This window comes from Amphiprion ocellaris, chromosome 23, assembly GCF_022539595.1.
Source record: "Amphiprion ocellaris isolate individual 3 ecotype Okinawa chromosome 23, ASM2253959v1, whole genome shotgun sequence".
Lineage (NCBI taxonomy): Eukaryota > Metazoa > Chordata > Actinopteri > Pomacentridae > Amphiprion > Amphiprion ocellaris.
The window spans coordinates 16,032,844-16,053,724 of NC_072788.1; the positions used below are offsets into that span (position 1 = coordinate 16,032,844).

The following is a 20,881-nucleotide window of genomic DNA, read 5'->3' on the forward strand; positions in this document are numbered from 1 at the left end:
GATAAGACTCGGACACACCCTCATGATTTAATCAATTGTTCCTTGTATCATTTCCGACGGATAAGTCCCGATAAGTCTGCAGCAGTCGATTTGTAGTAGGATCGCCATCACGTGATCGTCAGCAGGCAGCTGACGTGGTGTTGCCTTGTTGTCATAGTTACAGTGATGCTATGCCACTATCTCGCTATGATACAGAAATCTATAACAAATCCATGGATCCAGACTATAAGCCACACTGCCGAAATCTAATCACTTGGTCTTTGTGTCATTTCTGACCTTCCCTGAAAATTTCATTCAAATCCGTTTGTCCGTTTTTGAGTAATGTTGGGAACAGACGGACAAACAGATGGACAAACGTATGCCGATCGTCACATAACTCTGCTGTGTTCTTTGGAGGAGTAATTATATAACACTGAGTTCAGATTTTATGTGGGTTAGACCACTCTGCCTCTAACCCCCTCTCATATAATCTGTGCTAAAGAAAGAGTAGCAGACAGTTATTGGTGAACTAATTGTTCCATTAGTTAAGACATCAGTAAACTTGCTGACAGCTAGCTGATAACTCACAGATCTTCATTCCTCTTTTAATAAAGTTCTTTGTTGAATTAGATCACATAAAATCAATAGAAAAAACACCAGGAGTAAACAGCACAGTACACAGAAAATCCAAAAATCTAAGCTGCTATTGTGACTCACTTGTACTAGCGCGTCCTGGCTTGCTAGCATGTCCGTGGTTAGTCATGGATTTATTATAGGAACTGGATAGCAGATTTCAGGATAGTATATAAAGTTCTCCCACTTCCTTTGTTTTTCATTCTGTGCAATCCACTGCATGCATGCACATGCTCTAGAAAAGCTTCACAAAGATAAACCTTTTACTGCTGAAAAAAAGTCATATAAACAAGGGTGTTAATTGCAGCCTTGTTTGCAATTAAGTGTAACCTGTCAACATGACAACATCCCCTAGTAAAAAACAAGTATTTTACTAAAACTAGCAGATCAATATGACTGTGTAATTTTCTGTTTTGCCAAGACTCTTTGATTAGGGCTAACCTGAAATCCAAAATGCTGCAACGGTAGGTGAAAAATGCATAGTGACTAACTTATGTCTTGTTTCCACACAGCTTTGTTTGGTGACCATATTTCTATATAACATGGGGCTTACAGCAGCCATGGGAGAGAAGCAAATTCTACTGCCAACCAGTTGTACAGAATATCTGCATGGGACCTTACGGTGACAGAAATTAACCAAAAGGACACGCTGAGAAATTCCTTTGGAGGTTTTCCTGCCAGCTGCAACAACAAGATGTAAAGACTGAAAACCCAGACTAAAGGACTTGGGCATAACTTGGGACCAGGTTAAATGTGGCCTGTGTCTTCCAAAGCAGTAATTTTGTGTCTTCTCTGAATGTAACAGCTTAGACAAAACACTCCAAGGGTGGAGGTGAAAATTCCATTTGCGCTTTTAGTCTTCATGGAGCTCTTAATATTTGATCAGAATTGATGTTGAAATCTCTGAAAAGTGTTGATGTGGACATTCTTTAACTCTAATAGCTACGCTGCATTAATACTAATGTCTGCGAAGGCTACCGATCTGTATGTCTGTGTCTGGCATTCGTCTGATTTCAGGAAATAATGTGAGAGGTCTTCTATGTTTTTGAAGGCCAAAAGCTTTTATGACTTTTCTCTTAGCTTCCACCCAGTCTGCCACACATAATGGCCCTCATTCATCAGGATACTGCATGCGCAAATTGGATCAAAGTGGAACTACATTCATTTAACTGTAAAAGCTGGTATTTCTCAGGGTTTACTTTGTTGTAGCCATCTCATTGCAGCTTGGAAAAATATTTACACTCATTTCAAATACCTATATATTTGCGGTGTTGATGAATACTGCAGCAAATTGCAAACACCAATTTTCTCAGTAATGTGACAAAAGACAATGGGATTACTTAAAACAGCATATATTATGGAAATAGTTTTGACTGATTTTCACATTGAAAAGCACAAATAATGGGTTAATGGATCAGAACTACGATACATTTGAATGGTAGGACAGTGACATGAGTCAATTTTGATCATGTTATAACACAGTACTGACCTTCTGTCACACCAAATGGGAAAGAGGAATTTTATTTTACTGGAAAAAAACTTAAAGCTTCTGGCACAATTGCGTGGAGAGAACCTAGTTTGTTGTATTTCGTAAACCAATCCCAATTTTCATTAGTAGTTAAGCTAAAACAAAATAATGTTAAGGGGATAACTTTGACTTTAGGGGTGGAACATATGAACAGTATATAAGATGTAATTGGTAGTATCACCATTACTGAAAGTAAGGTGTTTTGCAAATAAATGCACACTTGCAAAAACCAATTCCAAAACTAATACCTCGAAAATTGCCGAAAGCTATAATAGCACTGCTGTAGTTATTAGAGCTACCTATTAAGACAACGTTTTACTGTTATGGAGAACATTATTTGCTTAGGACTGCAGCAAAACTAAGTTGGAGAGGTTTGATTCATTTCCTGACATTTGTTAGCAATCAGTAGGCTTTCTACTGCTCCTTCAGAGGCAGGTCATTCATCTTAATATATTACACTGCATTAGTGTTAGCAACAGTTAATATGAGCTAGATTTGAACTGAGGACATAACAATCCCTGAAGCTGTTTTCTGAAGCTGTGTCTAAAAAATAATTATTTATGCAAACTCTAAAAAAAAAGATGACAATGTAGATGAGATTCGGAGCTTTGGATCACTCTAAATTCCCTCTCTGATTCCTGGTGCCTATTGTACGTCTGATTCCTCTCAGTTCTCAGAAGATATTATACTAAAATCATTCAGGTGTGTTATAAAAGACTTACAGAAGCTGTGTACAGGCTGTCCACATGTCCACTCACTACACAGAGGACACACAAGGGGATAAGGACAGAAATCGGTGGATACAGGCACTATTTAGATGTATCGATGCAAAATAATTATGTGCAGGGTATTTCTAATTATCTCTGTTGCATGAACAAACACCACAACATCTGCACCACATTTCAGGAAATGGACAAGTCCATGTTGTTATCGATACATTCCTCTACAACACAGAAATTTTACTTTATGCCACAAATATGTGCACAAGTTACAAAAAAACCCAAACTCATACTTTGGATGTATGATATGCACCTAACTGGGCTATAATATACGATCTTTAATGTAATAATCGTGAATTAATCTTACCCATGGAAAACATACGATAAAACTAGAAAAGCACTCATAGAGCGCAGTACTCTGCCAAGGCTGTTCATTCCCATTCTGTTTGTCTGTCTGTCTGTTAGCAACATTACTTAACAACGGACTTATAGATTTGGATGAAATTTTCAGGGAAGGTCAGAAATGACACTAGAGCCAATCAACTGGTTAGATTTTAAAATATAATAGAATATTCTTTATTGTCATTATACAATGTATAACGAGATTGCAGAGCTTCTCCTTTGTAGTGCAAGGAAATCTTAAAGATGCAAAAACAATCTATTTACATATATACAGTATAAATAACGGAGATAAATAACGGAATGAATATTTTGACAGTGATATGGCTTATAGTCTGGATCCATGAATTTTGTAAAGATTTCAGGCATTGGAAATGATACGACTGAGCAGTCTTGGTGGAGGTACTCTCTGAGTGCTTTCTAGTTTTATAAATTCAGCGTTTGTTTATTAGTTATTGATGATCAGAAATCATGGCGCCATGAAATGTGGCCATTTAATATAGATGTACCCCAAAACAAAATGACCTTGCGCTGAGCACAGGCATGTGTTATGCATGTGCACGTTATATACGGATACCAAATCGTGTGACCTAAATATGTAGCAGGTAGCGGGAATTGATGGGACTCAGAAACACCCCCACAATTAAATCAGTTGCTCTTTGTATCCATTCTGATGGTTAAGTCCCAATAAGTCTGCAAGTGTGGATTTGTAGTAGGATTGCAATGATGTGATCGTCAGCAGGCAGCTGACGTAGTTTTCACTTGTTGTCATAGTTACAGTGACGCCATGCCGCTATCTTAGTTATAAAGAAATCTTTAACAAATCCATAGATCCATACTATAAGCTGCATCACTGCCAAAATCTAATCACTTGGTCCTTGTGCAATTTCTGACCTTCCCTGAAAATTTCATCCAAATCCATTAGTGCGTTTTTGAGTAATGTTGCTGACAGACAGACAGACAAACAAACCAACGCTGATCGTACTAACTGGCTCTTGTTAAAGTTACAGTAATTACAGGTCGTATGCAAATATTTTACTAGTGAGCTACTGAACAACATTTTGACAGTTTAGATTAAGCAAATCAAATATAGCTTGCATTATAATTTTACTTTTAAATTCCTGCTGCTCAGACAGAGAAGAAAACTCAGTGCACGGTTGAGTTGTCTGAGGAGTATTATGCTCACTAGGGACTTTGAATGTGTAAGAAAGTCACATTAGCTTCTAATTCTGAATTCTGACAAGAGAGACATGCTGGTTTAAGTTGATCGACGTACTTTACAGCGTCTGTACATTAGGTTTGTGCCTCATGACAATTTTAAAGTGCACTATGTAGTGAATGAAATTCACTATGGAGAATTGAAACGACACTACGAAATATCTGCCTCACTGCAAGTGGATGTTCCAAACAGAGTTTGACAACATTGCTGCAGAATCCCCTTTTTTATTTGCTAATGTTGCTGATAAAATATAAAGCTGGTGATTCCCTTTGCATTTGTTTTCCTCTATCTTCACTTTAAAGTGACATTGTAGCAGTGATGCGTCGCCAACCTCATTTTCTTCATTCAATGCATCTTTGCCAGTCAAATCTAAAAGACTTTTGAGGACAAAATCAAATCAAGTCAGGTATGACTTTGCACATCAACTAAACTCTCCATTCTGTTTGAGTGTAAACAAACAGTAGTATTCCGCCCAGCTACATTAACTATTCCATCCTATCACTTCTGCTGTCTGACTTGATTATGAATCAAGCGAAAAACAGACATCAGCAAAATACTTAAGAGCCATACACACACTTTTGGTTGTTATTTTGCAGCTTGCAGGTCTGATGATGCTCAGAATGAAGGCATACATAGGTGTCTGCCTCAGGCAACATGCAGTCAAGTATAAGTGGAAATTCACATTTCTCCTGCAGTACCCCAGAGGGCACAAAATTGGTCAGCCCCACCAAATGGATTGAGGTTGTTTTTTTCTGACCAGCTTTTCTCAAAATCTAGCAACAGCACCGTCAAGACTTCAGACTTCTGACAGCCGTCAGGGGTGATGCAAGGACACTGAAAGCTGAATGGATTTTATGCAAAATGGGAAGAAAAACAAGATGCATAAATGTCAGATTCCTAGAGATATCTGATTCATCCTGGCGCTGCAATCTGTTTGCTGGTGTTCCAACAGAAATACTGCTGGTTCGCTTGAATAAAGGCAACGTCAGTTTGTGGGCTCGGAGACTGGGAACAGAGACAAAGAGACGTGGGGAGAGAGAAAGTAGAAAAACAGTACAAGACACACTGCTGCAGAGATGAGAGAACATATATAACGCAGACAACAGGAAGAATATTTGAACATTTACACAAATTAATACATGGGTCATTCCAGAATTGGAGGACATTTTATGTCCAATCCATCAAATTTAAAATAATTTATGTACAAAATACTAAAACATGCAGTTGTTGTGTAAATGTACTTGTCCTGAACCCAAATCTAAAAAAAAAGAACTAGGAGAAAAGAATGTTTGAAAATATTTTTTAAAATACCAAACAAGTCTGGAGTTCCCCCTAAAATGCAGTTTTTCTATTGTCCCACCCTCCTGATGACCGAATTGAATCTAAAATAAAACAGCATATCAACATAAAGTTTTAAATAATAATTATTATGCATGGAACGTGTGTCCAACAACATGCACACAACTCTGTTAGCATAACCTTTTTAGCTGGTGGAAGAAGAAGAAAACAATTAATCACATGACATGCTGGAATTAGCACCATCAAACAGTTCTCCAAAAGAATGGGTCAAGTAAAGCTATGTTCTCTCTTCTATTTTTCATATTTTCATAACATTGTCAGCCTTCATTAAATGTCTCTCTCTACGTCATACAACCCTGTTATGCATATTATCAGGATAAGACTAATTCTTTTGACTGTTTTCCATCAGTCAGTTTGTCCTCTTGGTCAACAGCTAGCTAAATTTCGAGCTTCTACTCCTGAGAAAAAGTTAACATTGGCATGGATTAGCAACCCTGTTACTGTGATTAGAGTAGGGTTAGCAAACAACAAATAAAACATGGAATAAAAATGGTACCATTGATGTGTAAGCTGAGCCAATCAAGCCTTTGATAGTTTATTACCCATTATTGATGAATATGGAGCAGAAAATTGCTAAAGAGAAGGTCTACTTTTTGAAAATTTTGAAGCCCAAATGTCTCAAATTCTGCAATGAGCCACATATTTTTAGCACCACTACAAGCCCTTTCCATACTGACACTGTAGCCTGAGCCTCCTTTGACCTTTGAGCGCCCTATTCTTCAAGGTCATCAATGCGTGCTCAATATCTTATGCTGTTGTATCAGCTCCTGAAGCTATGAAGCTCCCCATCAGCCAGTGCGTGAAATATTAAGCAGCAGCGGAATTGGACAGAGGCCTTAAACTGCTTTGAGCAGATGCTCTGTGCTTTTAAGTGCTGAATAATACAGTTTGGTTCAATGTCTCTGTCTCCATTAATGCCCTCGCTAAACGCTGCTGGGATTTCACTTGTGCGTTATTATTTCTCATAAACACTACTCACACCCTGACAATCAAGATCTGTTAGCACTCACGCTTGCAATAGCGTGCGCGCGGACACACAAGTATACATGCGCTCACACGCATGCATGCACAAGTTCGCCCGCGCTCCTGTTTATCATTTCACTGATAATACCCACTGTTGCAGAATCAGCCAAGCGCATACCCTGACGGTCAAAATCACCTGCTGCCCAAAGGAACATTAAACTTAATTTTAAGAGTAATGGATCTCATCAGTCAGTGAACCTAAAGCATTATACTTCGACACGCATGAGCGCACAGTCATTAATTCAGTCGAAGTGATACTTTGTCACGAGCACTGACCGGCTGCAATTACAGGACCCACCACCGAATTTGATATGTTTTTTTAGTTTGGTATACTATTTACTTTTAGCAGAATTGCGCAGTCTTGCTGGGGTGGTCCAGTGTTTCCTGATGCGTGTAAGAGATGATTAATTTATTGGCTTTCTTCTTTTATGGTTGATAAACGAAGTAATATGTCATTAGAAAGCCAGCTTCTGTTCACCAGGCTAGATAATATATATATATATATATATATATATACTTTAGCTTATCACCTCACGTCAGTTTGTCTTTGTCATTTCACACTAATCCTCATCTTACAAGCCCAGTGTTTGTTCTCATTGGTCACACTGTGCCGCACCTTTCAGCTTTCCCCTCTAAAAACCTTTTGTGAGAACCATTTATCATCTAAGTGGTTTGACAGAGGAGGGAACACATCTCCCGAGCCTTGCTGATGTAGCCGCCTTACTGTTATTCAATTACAGCGCAGCTTGCTTCCTGGAGACCTCAAAGGCTAACAAGCCCCTATTCCAGGAAGTAAGGAGGAGATGATGTGCAGTTATGTCAAGGTTCACCGAGACACTAGCGCTAAGACAGTAACCTGCCCCCCACGACACCTCTAATCCTTCAACAGCCGCGTCGATCCTTGCCTTGCAGATCAATGGGCATTGACAGGTTTAATTGATTTCTGTGGGAAAGGATTCAGGCTCATCCAGCTAAAAGCTTGCAACCACCACACACACACACACAAACAGCCACGTGCAGATTTGGATATATGTCTGTGGCACACATAGACTGAGCGTAGATCAGGAGGCCAGGAGAGACATGAGTAACTAATGGCTGCTCGCACTGCTGATCAAAGTGCGCACAAGTGTTCCAGTCTGACATTTTTCCCCTTCCACATGGGATAAAGATGTAATTCAAGACTAGACTGAACATAAATAGTAGAAAATCAAATCCCTCAGACAGGAGACCTACATGTGATTTACAAATGAAGGATCTAATCAGAATTTGTCACGGTTGATGTAATACAAATTGGTATATGATTCACAAGCAGGAAAGGTCTTAGTTAAAACATGAAGGGAACTTCTAGTGCTGCTTTTTGCTTGTGTGTCTTTTTGATGTGACTGTTTAATCATTTCAGTGTGTTTCATCCAGATGGGAACAGAGTGTGCTGCTGATACACATGTAGGCTGTTGGACCTAATCCCACATAGGGAGCATTAATGAAACCCCTGGATGATTGGACATCTTGATTAGAGAATTTTAACCTGGCTAGACTGACCTAGGGACAAAAATTGACTGCTGGGCCTCCACTAACCCATGTTCCTCTTGCTCTCTTTGAAATATGCACAGTTTTTTTTTATGATACTACATGGCACAGGTATGAAACATCTGTATTTCACAGTAATGAAAGTCTCACAACAAAACTATGACACAGAAACTCAGATATTTTTAGAGGAACAAATTCCCAAACGACAGACAATAGTGTGCTGTCGTCCTGTCAGTCATCCAAGTTTGTTATGACCTTCCGCTGTTGCTGAATAAAACAACCAGAGGCAAATATCTAACATCTCTCCTCCCTATAGACTCTGACCATGATCAGTGTGTTGGTGAGAACGTCTCCATTCGACGCTAGGAACTAGCCTGCTCTTGAGTGCTTTTCATTATGCGAACTTGTGCTTCTAGCGTCCTCTCTCCTCCCGTGTCCTGAATATCGTTCCCCCTTCACCATTATTCCAATTACTTCAATGAAACTCGAGGAGAGAGGAGGGTTCAAGAGGAGCTTAGAGTGAGGAAACACAGGAGTGTCCTACATGAGAGTCTTTTATCAAGTGGTGCGATGCATAAACGATGGACGTTCGTGGGTGTTGATTTAATACGACAGATGATACAGCTGTGAAGCACAATATAAGCAATTTGGACTGACACTATAGAAGTTGGTAGTTCTCATTTGGCAGATTTGACTCCTCACATCCTCACTGGGAGAAGCTAAAATGCAAGTGAAGAAGGTGAACAGACATGTTAGCATAATAAAAAGCAGAATCAGTGCCCACACTGACAACTGTTGGAACAAGGTCAAGCCTGCACAGAAAATTGTAGACTGTGTTACAGATTAATTCATATACAGCACACAGCTCTAATTTGTGCTGTGACATCTATAGGTCTGGTGTTGTGCCAGCTGTACCACTTGTTTGGACAAACAGTCAACAGGAGTTTTGCCGGCGGGATGAACGCTGCCTTCTAATAGAACTCTGAGTTCATGATTATGACATGGGAAGTCTGACTGCAACTAGGCAACATGGACATTACTGTTGCCATCTTGAAGCCATTAGAAATACCAAATTACAAAGAAAAACACTGTCATCTCTAAAAACACTGGAAAGACATCACAACTTGTGAACCCAGAGCTTTAAAAACGATCCACAGACAAGGTGAGGAACATTCATATTGACTCTTCTTGTGAACACAGAAAACAGCCTCATTTGAAGGCATCATAAAACTCTGGAGTCAACATTCTACATATGGACAGGTGATAAAAATAAGGGAAAAATCAACATGGGTCGGGCCACCATGTGCTGTCAGAACAGCTTCAGTGTGCCTTGGCATTGATTTTCCAAGTCTCTGGAGCTAGAACATCATTCATCCAAAACATTTCCTCATTTAGTTTTTGAATGAGGGTGGAGAAGGGCGCTTTTTAACACTCCATGCAAATTATCCTATAGGTGTTCCACTGGGTTGAGATCTGGTGACTGCGAAGGTCGTAGCAGATCATTGACATCATTTTCATAGTCATCAAGCCATTCAGTAACCCCGCCCCTATGTGCTCTGGGTGGGTTATTGTCATCTTGGAAGAGACCACTCCCATCAGGATAGAAAAGTCTAATCATAGGATAAAGGTGATCCATCAGAACAACTTTGTATTGATTTGCAGTCCCCACAGAATGACAGAATGACCGGATTTTCTTACTGTAGGAATCAAGGATTCAGGTTTTTTCTTATTTGGTCGCCCACTGTTGTATCTATCCAACCACATTCATTAAAAAAAAAAAAGCAAATGAAAGTGGTAGAAGAAATCGTGGGCTGCAGCTTTACAGCTTGTTAGAGGCTAACTTTTAAACTGGTCATACCTGTTATGAAATCGGAGATAATTGTCGCATTAGCTGCTGATAACATGGTTTTATGAAAGCCATGTCGGGGAATGAATGACAAATGGATGACTGATGCGAAACAAAGTAGCACTTCAGTCTGATTATCAGCCAATTTGACTTTGACAGCTCTTTTATGCCAATATTTTTCTCACTGTAGAAGAACTTTCTTCTAAGAAATTTGATGCACTGTAGTCAGCCGGAACTATAGTAAGGAAAATTACGTACCCTATACACAGTTATACTTAATAGGTAGCTGTAACCTGCCAATCAAGTCATTATTGTTCAGATTTAGACAAGAATGTCTCTAATGAGTGTGATTCACACTTAGTGTGATTCAGACTTGGCGTCACAAGGTAATCTGTTCTGCATTGTCCATCTTTGCCCATGAAACCCTGGCCAGCTCACTAGCATGGAGTCAGCCTGCGTTACTTGGTGTAACATGGCACTGGATGTCAGCTGTGGGATTTAGCTCTGCAAATCAGTGTTCAAAAGACAGAACAGCTCACTGATCAAGACCCAATCCATGCAAAAATGATTGAATGCACTGGGTGTATGTAAAACTCAGCACATTTAAATGATTTCTTGGCACACAGAGTGCACCCTGACAGTGCAAGCTCCTTTGATTATCCCTTAAAACTTGAGCACATAAATGGCAGGACATGTTTTGATTGCTTGAGAGTCTGCACATTCCCTTAAATACCATTCCAATTTTTTATAGACCAATCAACATCTTTGCACTGCCTAATTAATCTCCTTGAAGTTTTTTTTCTTTTTAGGAGATTCATCATTTCATATGTTATTTGATGTCTTTGGTGTTCAATAATATGCAGATTCGTTGTTTTACCTCAGCACCCAGATGGCAGGGAGAGACATGCTGTATGGTTTTTGGATGGCTAATAAAGTATGTGGAGAAACGGATTTTGGCTTAAATCAAAGTTTGTGTAGCATAACACAGAGTGGGTCAAATTTATTTGTGTTTGTCAACTCAGGTTTCAGCAAAAGTAAGAAAACTCCACTGAAAAACTGCCTCAAGTGATGCAGGGCTCCAGACTGCAGCCAAAATGGTCCCATATGTGACCACTGATGAAGGGAATACAAGTTAAAATTTCACGTGGTTGCATTCATTTGATTGCAAGATGGTTATTAAGCTGTTTTGGTGCCCCTCTGGCATTAATAGCTACTGAGTCAGAACACTGCAGTTCTGTTAGTCTTTCCCTACCTGATGTATAAAAGAATTAATTTCGCTGTTACTGTGATCCATAGTTGAAGTGGTCTATAGCTGATTGAAATGTGGAGAGGTAGAACCAATGAGAGGTCTCAATTCAGACACCACTGATGATGAAAGTACAGGTGCAGGCAGGGAGATACCGACTGAGTCAGCGGAGAAGAGAAAGAAATACTTTAAGTAACACTAGCTAACACAGTACATGTGGTTATGGTACAAGGGTGTGTATTTCCTGTCCATTGTCAGCAACTCTAGACTTGTTACCAGGTCAATGCAGTTCAAGTTTGAAACTTGAGACAGAAAAAACAACACAAAACTTGCAGGTTCTGCATCAAATAGCACTGAACACCTTCACCTCTTTTTTGTAGCAGCCTAATTGAAAGCGACCTTGGTTCCTAGTCAGCTAAAGTGAAGCCTCTGGTCAGAAATTTGGGAGCACTCCTTGATTCAGATCTAACCTTTGAACCACACATCACAAAAGGTGTCCTTCCTTCAGTTAAGAACACAATTGAAAAAAAATGCATACACTTATTTACTCCAGGCTCAACTTCTGCAACTTCCTCTTTTCTGGCATTAACCAAAAGTCAGCAGCTCGGCTTCTGTCTGGTTTTTAGCAGACAGTACATCACATCACCCCAATCTTGGCTGCTCTCCACTGGCTCCATTCTTTTTGAAATTGATTTTAGGATTTATCCCTTTTAGAGCTTGTCTGGGTCTGGCCCCAAGATAACTGGCACAAATGCTGAACCCCCCCTTTTGGCTCTTCTGAAGTTTAGCTTTAAATCTAAATGTGACCATGCTTTTGCAATTAGGGCTCCTCAGCTTTGATACGACCTGCTTGAGAAGGCTCACAGAATCAGTGACTTCGTTGAAATCACCTATTAAAACCCACTTTATAGACTAGCTTCCATGTGATGTCAAGGTTTCAGTGCATATTAATCTTTAATTAACCGTTCTAATTATTTTATTTGTATTTATTATTATTATATTGAAGACAAGTGACAAAATCAATAACATTTACAGATTAAAATATTTTGAAAATATTAAGTCAGTGCACAACTATAGTTTGTAAATTAAGACAACTCTTTATGCAAGGTTGATTAATACCATGCTCTACAAAATATGCAGCCATCTTGGTGTCTGAACATCAAACTCATACCTAAATGAATGGGGAGAAGGCCATGGCTGCAATTTCAATGGTCACCAGGACATAAAACTGCACCTATAGAGTCCCCAGTAAAGTCTGATAAAAAAAAAAAAAAAAAAAACGCTAGAAAGTTTTGCCACAAAATGAGGTTTGAAAAGTGTTTTCTCCATCAGATTATACTTCTGCTGCGCATGTCAGTTTGACGACAGCGCCCTCATGTCAACAAGACTGGCTGGATGTCTGATCCAGCTGTTACAAACCAGACGATTGGCTTTTTGCGGAAGGGGGCGGGTTGTGTGTAATACAACTGCCATCCTTATGGAATTCTCTCCAAGATTTCGATTCAGGATATTTTAAGTGGCAAATCGCTCACTTGTAATGTCCCTGGTATAACAGACCCAAATCTCTGAACTTTCGGTGGCTGCATTGTATTTTGAGTAATGAAGGCAAAAGGTTTTGAGTAAGAATTTATGGAATAGCTGTCATATCAGTTTGGATTGTCATCATGGTAGCATACTGCGACATACTGCAGCAAGCTAACAAAACAAAAAATGTTAGTAGCTTTATGTTTATATTTGATCACATTTGCAATTAAATCACACAGTTTTTATTATTCCATCAAGGAACACGGTGGAGGTCTGTGACAACTGGTGTACGTTTGTCCGTATGTTTGTGTGTCTGTCTGTTAGCAACATTACTCAAAAACGGACTAACAAATTTGGATGAAATTTTCAGGGAAGGTCAGAAATGACACAAGGACCAACTGATTAGATTTTGGCAGTGATGCTGCTTATAGTCTGGATCCAAGGATTTGATCAAAAACACAGCGTCACTGTAACTATGACAACAAGGCAACACCACGTCAGCTGCCTGATGACGATCACATGATTGCAATCCTACTACCAATCCACCGCTGCGGACTTATCGGAACTTCTCCATCAGAAATGATCCGAAGAACAATTGATTAAATTGTGGGGGTGTTTCAGAGTCCCATCAATTCCCGCCACCCGCAACATATTTAGGTGATATGATTCAGTATCCGTACATAACGTACACATGCATAACACACGCCTGTGCTCAGCACAAGTCATTTTGTTTGGGGGTACATCTATATTAAATGGCCACATTCTATGGGTCTGTCATTTCTGCCACGAATGTTTTCAAGATTTCAGCCGTCGGAAATCATACGACTGAAAAGCCTTGGCGGAGAGCTCTCTGAGTGCTTTCTTGTTTATAATGTAAGCTTAGAAATCTATAGAAAAACAAATGCTTCAACAAAACAATCACTTGAATGTTCAGCCATATATTCCAGAAGCTATGCTTTGCATACAGAATGATACTTAGTGAAGGAGAGAAAATGAAACTGATTAAAAAGCAGTCTGCAGCTGCAGAAAAGCGCGCCCCTGCCTCCCCCACCTGTTAATATTAAACACAGTTTGAACTGAATTAAAAAATATGTGCTTGAATGCAAAGAAAAGGCTCTGCCATTACACTCTCAATAATTTTTTAATCTGAGTTTAAGCAGGCGCCTGGAAGAAACATTTAATTTGCCTTTTGTAATTGCATTAGGGTTCATACGCTTAAAACTTCAGCTGCATAAGTTGTTGATTAAAAAAACACAAATCATAGTGCCTCAACTCTGTACTACAAAAGATCCCTTAATGTTAATAATTCTTTGATCAAAACAGAATTGGTTCTCCCACCACCCACACACACGTGTGCACACAAACCAGTTTCTCCTCTATCACATGTAATGTAAAGGCAGTGAGTTCCTATGTCGGTAAATTAGTTAAAAAAAAAAAGCTGAGGATAAATCTTGAGCTGTGTTTAATGATTTGATCTAATTAATGTTGCTAAATTAATAATGCTTCACGTTAACAGGAAATTATGTCTGTCTATACATGTCACCTTTGACTATATTAGCAACCTATGACTTTAAAACTTAGTCTCAGCATAAATTAGACAGAATCTCTGGGAGGTAAATCTCAGTGGAAATGTTTTCTGCCACACAGTCCATATTTCATAGCACACCCGCTAGCATTAATTGTACTCACATACCCAGATATTCAGATGCAAACTGCTTTTAATACAAATTACTTTAGACAGCAAGTAATAACTTTTCCCTCTTTCACAACAGTTGCAGTCTCGCACATCTTTCATATTCAGGGCTCATGAGAATACACCCACGGCCTTCTAATCAGAGCTCGTTCCCCACATTTTTTCCCTCACACTTGTGTTTTTCCGAATGTCACTCGTCTCGATACAGGTTGAGGTTCCGTCAAGGATCAACAACATTTCCCATCTAAAAGATTATCTGTAAAATTTAATTCAGATCCTTATCAGCGCTCTAAAAATATAAATATTGTGACAGATTGAGCATCTTAAGAGAGCAAATATTAATAACTGAGTGTAATGTAGTAGGTACAGTTCCATGCAGCAGGTCTGTGGTCCTTTTTCCCCCTTTTTCTCCTTGATCTCCATCAACCTCAAACCCCCTTGTAGAAGAGCATCAAGCATCACTCGGACATGCTCTCTCCTTTTCACCCACAGGTTAGACCAAGTCTTTGATATTCTGTTGAAGCGTGGCTGTGGCCTGGCCTTCCTCACCTTTCTACCCCCTTGTTTTGTGCTCTTCTAAACTACAGATGTCTATTAAGGTCAGTCAGAACCCCCTTTTTTCATTCTTTTTTATTCTGCTGTCCTGAATAAAGCTGGTGGAAACACAGAACTGATGCTACTTTACCTTATACCCAAAGTGCTCGAACTAAAAAAAGGTAGAAATGACTAATGAGTGAACTAAATACATTTTAATTGCAACAGAAAACACCTGGAGTACAGTTACACCCTTTATTTGTGCCTTAAGACTTATTTCCACACTTAGACCAGTATTTGACAATACTTGTGAATATCAAATTGTTGGAAAACATAAAAAATGCAAATACTTCTACACAAAGAACACTGTGTGAGTCTAAGAGTATGAAAATGCCCTATTCTTTTTGGCGCTGGTTTCAAATCTGGTTCCTGAGAGTCACTTCAACTTGCAGCTTTTACCAACAGACAGGTGACAAATTGAAGGAGAAATCAAATAAAGTATCTTAGTAAGGTGTTGGAACAACTTCAATGCTCCTTGGCACTCATTCTCCAAGTCTCTGAAACTCTCCTGAGGGATGGAACACCATCCGTCCTAAAGATATTTCCTCACTTACAGTGTTTTGATGATGGTGGTTACGAACGTGTCCATTAAAAATCTCTCACATGATCGAGTGCAAAGTGCATTGGTATCACATTTGGTATCAAAAGAAAAGTAAGTTCAGTACATACCCACTGAAAAAGTACATTTTGACAGTATCATTTAATGATAGTCAATCCCGTTACTGATCAGTAATTTATTATAGTTAAAATAAATGAAAAACAACAGACATTTTTTATATGCTAATAAACCCATTTTTAACCACTTACGCTTCATTTTCACCACAAAATCTGCTCAGTTACATTAGGAATTTGAATAACAAACAAAGTAAACACCAGGTTCCTTAAATTGTATTTTAAATGGCAAAAAATTATGATAAAAATGACAAAATGCAAAGTATAAAACTCAACAAATGAGCTGTGCTCACAGTAGTTTGGTATCAAGGGTTAGACCCACACAGACCAAAGTGCATAACGAAATTTACGTCCTGCATACCCTTACAGACCCTTATATACATGTGGAAAGCAAGCATCGCCACAGCTAGCAGTTAGACAGCAGCATTTTTTAATGTGACCCTTATGGGCGGTTGGAGAGCACACCTGTAACTCCATCCCATTAGACACTAAGTGTGGTGGTACATCCAGCAATTCTGTAAAACATTTTCTGACTTCAATGTGCTTCATCGTCTGCTTTATCCTTTAACATATTAATAAATGGTTCAATTATTAACAACATTTAATCATTAACATCCTAAATCCTGATAAAAGTTCACTTTGAAACTACTTTTAACCAGGCATTAATAGAGATGTCCTCCAAAATTATGCCTACTAGTTTAAATCACAAACTTTGAAGAAAGTCAGTGGTTTTCATTTTTTTCTTAAAAAACCAACATTTTACTAAACTCAAAACCAAGTCTAACCTAAATCCAAAACTGAAGAAAATACTCTCCAAATATGTCCACACAACTGTAGCAAAACAAGTTGATTATTCTTTTTTTTTTCTTGTTAAGTCTCTTTAAAAATTTCCTGGCTCTGTGAAACGTCTTACATGAAAGATTATGACGCAGCGGGAGGTCCGTTTTCCTGATGGCAGGGAGTGTTTAAAGAGGTAGAGGTCACTGGCAGTGCAGCACCAGCTTTTCCTTCTTAATGACGCCTCAAAGTGAGAGCCCATCATTCCCCCTAATTATTGTTGATTGCATTCATTATGTCATGTCCCGATATCTTGGAGGCTCTGCTGGTGGTTTGGGCTAAATGGCAGCTACGGGTTAGCTTGTTTCTCAAAGCTAATTGGACGTCAGGCAAACAGAGGGAGAAAAAAGTGTATCTCATCAGCAGACTGTCCATTGTGGAATGTATTTTTTATGAGCTGGCAGACCCCTAACAGAGCAGACTGAAGCCCAGGGTTGTGAAGCTTGTGAGATGTCAAGCACCTCTTCCCAGAAATCCCTCAAGCTCTATTTTAATGAAATTAACAAGCTTATTAAAAAAATCTGCTGCACTGACATCTGACACAGCAGTAGACTACGTTTCTTAAATAAACTTTAGACAGAGTAGCAGGAAGTTCGGGGCAGGCAAGCTTAATGGAAATTAAAAAAGTGAATCAGACACCTTCATTTTGAGCAGCCACTGTACTGTAAGTTGAACTCTGGGGAAGCATTTACATTTATTACTCTGTAACTGCATTAAAAAAAAAAAACACCAGCCAGTAAATGCATCTGAAGGCACCAAAGGGAAATATTTTGTCTGCGGGTTACATTTCCCCTGAAAAGAGGAAAGATGAGAAAAAGCACTCTGGGAGCAATTCTAAATCTCACAGATCAGCAGTGAAGGGACAGCCAAGCTGGCAACAGAGATATGGAAGCACAATGGTGAATCACTCCCACGTGTCCCCCAACAATGCAAGACAGGGCAAGTGACTCAGAAACACTGATTCACCTATATGCCTACTTGTACATACGTGCACCCACACTTGTGTACAAACGCTCATAGGCTTGCACCCACCATCCCCATAACATGTCTATCATGTAACCTATATGGATTTTGTTTTCTTAGGCCGGTGTTTCCAAATGTGGAAAAAGAACATGGACAGAGATATATTATTATTAAACATCCACTACTTAATTATACCTCACTAATGTGTTCACAAGCGTGTAACATTAGGCGAGCCAGCAGCCAGTGCTTGCATTTACAGAGAGCTCACTTTCAAACATTCTTCCCCATTTTTCTGCCCTGGTTTCCCTCATCAGCGTACTTCTCCAATGAAACCTCCTCTCAGTCCTCTTAATGCAGCTTTTTGCTTGTGTCTGCACATAAAGGATCTCAGGGCTCTTCTCCGCATTACTGAGATTGAAGAGAGAGTGAAGGCAAAACAGAGAGAGGTAAAGGAGTGGTCCATTTCTCAGCAGCTTCTCTATCACATAAACACTGTTAAAATGTGTGTGTGTGTGTGTGTGTGCTTTCCCATTTACTGAGCTTGCCGCTGCAGATTGCACGGTAAATGCCTTATAACACGGTGCAAGCTGAGAGCACACAGCTCGGAAGCATTACATGTGTAAACGCAAGCATTGCAATACAGAGCAATGAGAATTATAGCATATAGCATGCAGCATCGCAGATAGCAGGGAGGCAACAGCTACAGCTTCCAAACATACATAACAATAAATAAGAATAAAGGATTGATCTCACCTTGATACACATTAAATAATGCACTGAAATAAAGGTTCCTGGCGGCTTGAGGAGTTGACTGCAGACTGAATCTTGCATTTTTGCCCTGTGCCCTCCTAGTGGTTCGCAATTCAGTGAAATGATTAAATATTCTATCAAGCTATTTTCCTGCTATCAGTGAAAGTGTTTATCCACAGTAAATACCATTATATCACCCAGGCCTGAATTGAGTCTATACCGTCAAAACTACAATAAAATATTTAACGCCAACAGTAAAATGATTGGTAAGATAAATGGAAAGGAAAGATATCGAAAAATAAAAGTATCTAGCCCAACAGCAGTTCTGTTAAATCTCCTTCGAATTAACTACTAACGATACTGCTTATGAGTCCAACTTTTGATTTCTAAGGGGGTCATTGTGCTCTTACAATAGTTAAGGACTGTTCGTGCCATAAATATCACTCTCATTCAGGGCCGACCAAACGTCCACAACAATAAGCTGAAAACTGTCCCATTTGCTTGCTGTAAAGTAGAAATAAAGACTCACCTAATCATTTCCTTTTCATAAAACGAGCAGTCATTATTACGCTTGCAAAATTATAGAGTAAAAAAAAAAAAAAAAAAAAAGAGTGTATCGTGGTGAGAGGCTACAACAGCTTAAAATATAATGTTGCAATAACTAAACGTACCGTATTCACTGTAACACCTCATCCTAAACTGGATGGCTCTCCCCAAGGAGAATAAAAACGAGTTTCGCCACACCTCAGGCTCTTTTCTGACACACATGCCCAGTAGATCATTCGTGCGCTCATATGAACGAACATGTTTGCTGCATTCCAACACACGTCACCACTGACACCTCAGCACAGAAGAAACCGAGGGACACTCTGAAAACTGTCCATTTTTAGAAGACCAACAGACAAACGTGGCACACTGTTCCGGCACTCTCACAGTGTCTCAAGGTGTTCTATATACCTTTCCACTGGGCTGTGTGATACTCAGTGAGGGGGCCAATTTGAGGGAGATGGGTACCGACGATGGCACTCGTCGCCACATGGCACCTGTCAGTGCTTGTGCTGACATGTGGGACTGAAGTGCGCCTCCCCACCCGCCCTCCCGCCTTAAATAGAGAGAGATACATGGCAGGTAGCCTTTAAAAGTCTGCCACTTGGCAACACTGCATCATTAACAAGCCTGCTGAAGGCCCGAGCTTGGCCTGCTTCCAGGAAAAGAGAGGGAGAGAGAGTTCAGCAGTGCTCAGCCCTCCCCACTCCATGTCCTCACCGCCTCCCCCTTCTCCCTCCATATATCCTCCTCTATCTTTAGACTACTGTGCAAAGTCAGCACTCTCCAACCATCTACCTTTAACACATCAAATGCATGCCCGCCAGCCTCTTTTTAAAACTCGGTTTAAAAAAATAAAAAGAACAAGCTGAGTGTAAGAGCATTAGGATGGCCACCTGGTGGCTGCTGCCTTCATTTGTCCCCATACCCTCCCGCGCATTTCTACAGTTGCTCTCGAACAAACCAAAAGTTCAAGTTCAATTTCCCATCTTGAGTTGAGATCAAGTGGCTTCTCCCTAATACAATCCAATTCACTGTAAAATACCAATTACCAGGAAGAAAAAAAGAAAAAAGGCCAATGCCTTGAAAGTGAAAGTTGCACTATTAGAGCAGTAAGTGGTGTCTTTATGCGAATGCAAGCTTAGCAGAACATAACAAGCGAAGCAGCTAAGCAAAGGACATCAAAGAGGCTTACCTCCAGGAGTTGCATGAGTGGGCACAAATCACTTTTCATAATTATCATTGGTCCCTCCACACCTCAGGCCCTGATTCACAAGGGGGAAAAAAAGAGGCTGCCGTGATCTGATCCATGTTGAAATGCCACATTCATGAAATTGTAATCAATTAAGTTGGGTTCACAGTCAAAACAAGATGGGAAACGAATGAAAAACAACCGTAAAGGTTAGATGTGTGATGGTGCACGTGATTATCAAGAGTGAACTTGTTACCTTAATGAGATGCAGCAAGCAGGAAGACACAGACCTGGAAGAGATATGAAGAATGAGGTGAGGTGTGTGGGGTGGTCATCTGATGAACCATGCCCTTTAGCTCACAGATTTATGGTATTTTCAGATGAGTACCCGGGGAAAAGATGTGCCGGGTGGATTTGATGCGTTTTACGAGCCAAGCTGGCCGCCCAGTCGGTAACCATTACAGCAATGTTAGAGAGTAATCCATGAAGTCGACACCGCCCATAAATGATTTCCTGACAGCAGCTAGTTGCTCCTCAGCCATGCTTGTGACATGATAGCAAACCTGATTAATTTCTATATCAGTCTCAGTTTGTGAATAAATGTGAGTACACTTGCTTTGCTTGCAATTGAC

The 20,881-nt window shown here is 39.7% G+C and overlaps 1 long non-coding RNA gene across 1 annotated transcript in view; it reads right to left on the reverse strand.

Moving 5' to 3' along the window:
* Positions 1-20,541, reverse strand: part of LOC129348085 (uncharacterized) — a 153,326-nt gene extending 132,785 nt beyond the window's left edge. The window contains exons 1-2 of the long non-coding RNA XR_008600500.1: positions 20,506-20,541; positions 20,253-20,322 (exon numbers count right to left, since the gene is read on the reverse strand). This is a non-coding gene — a long non-coding RNA (uncharacterized LOC129348085). The remainder of the gene's footprint in view (positions 1-20,252; positions 20,323-20,505) is intronic.
* Positions 20,542-20,881: the final 340 nt, after the last annotated feature.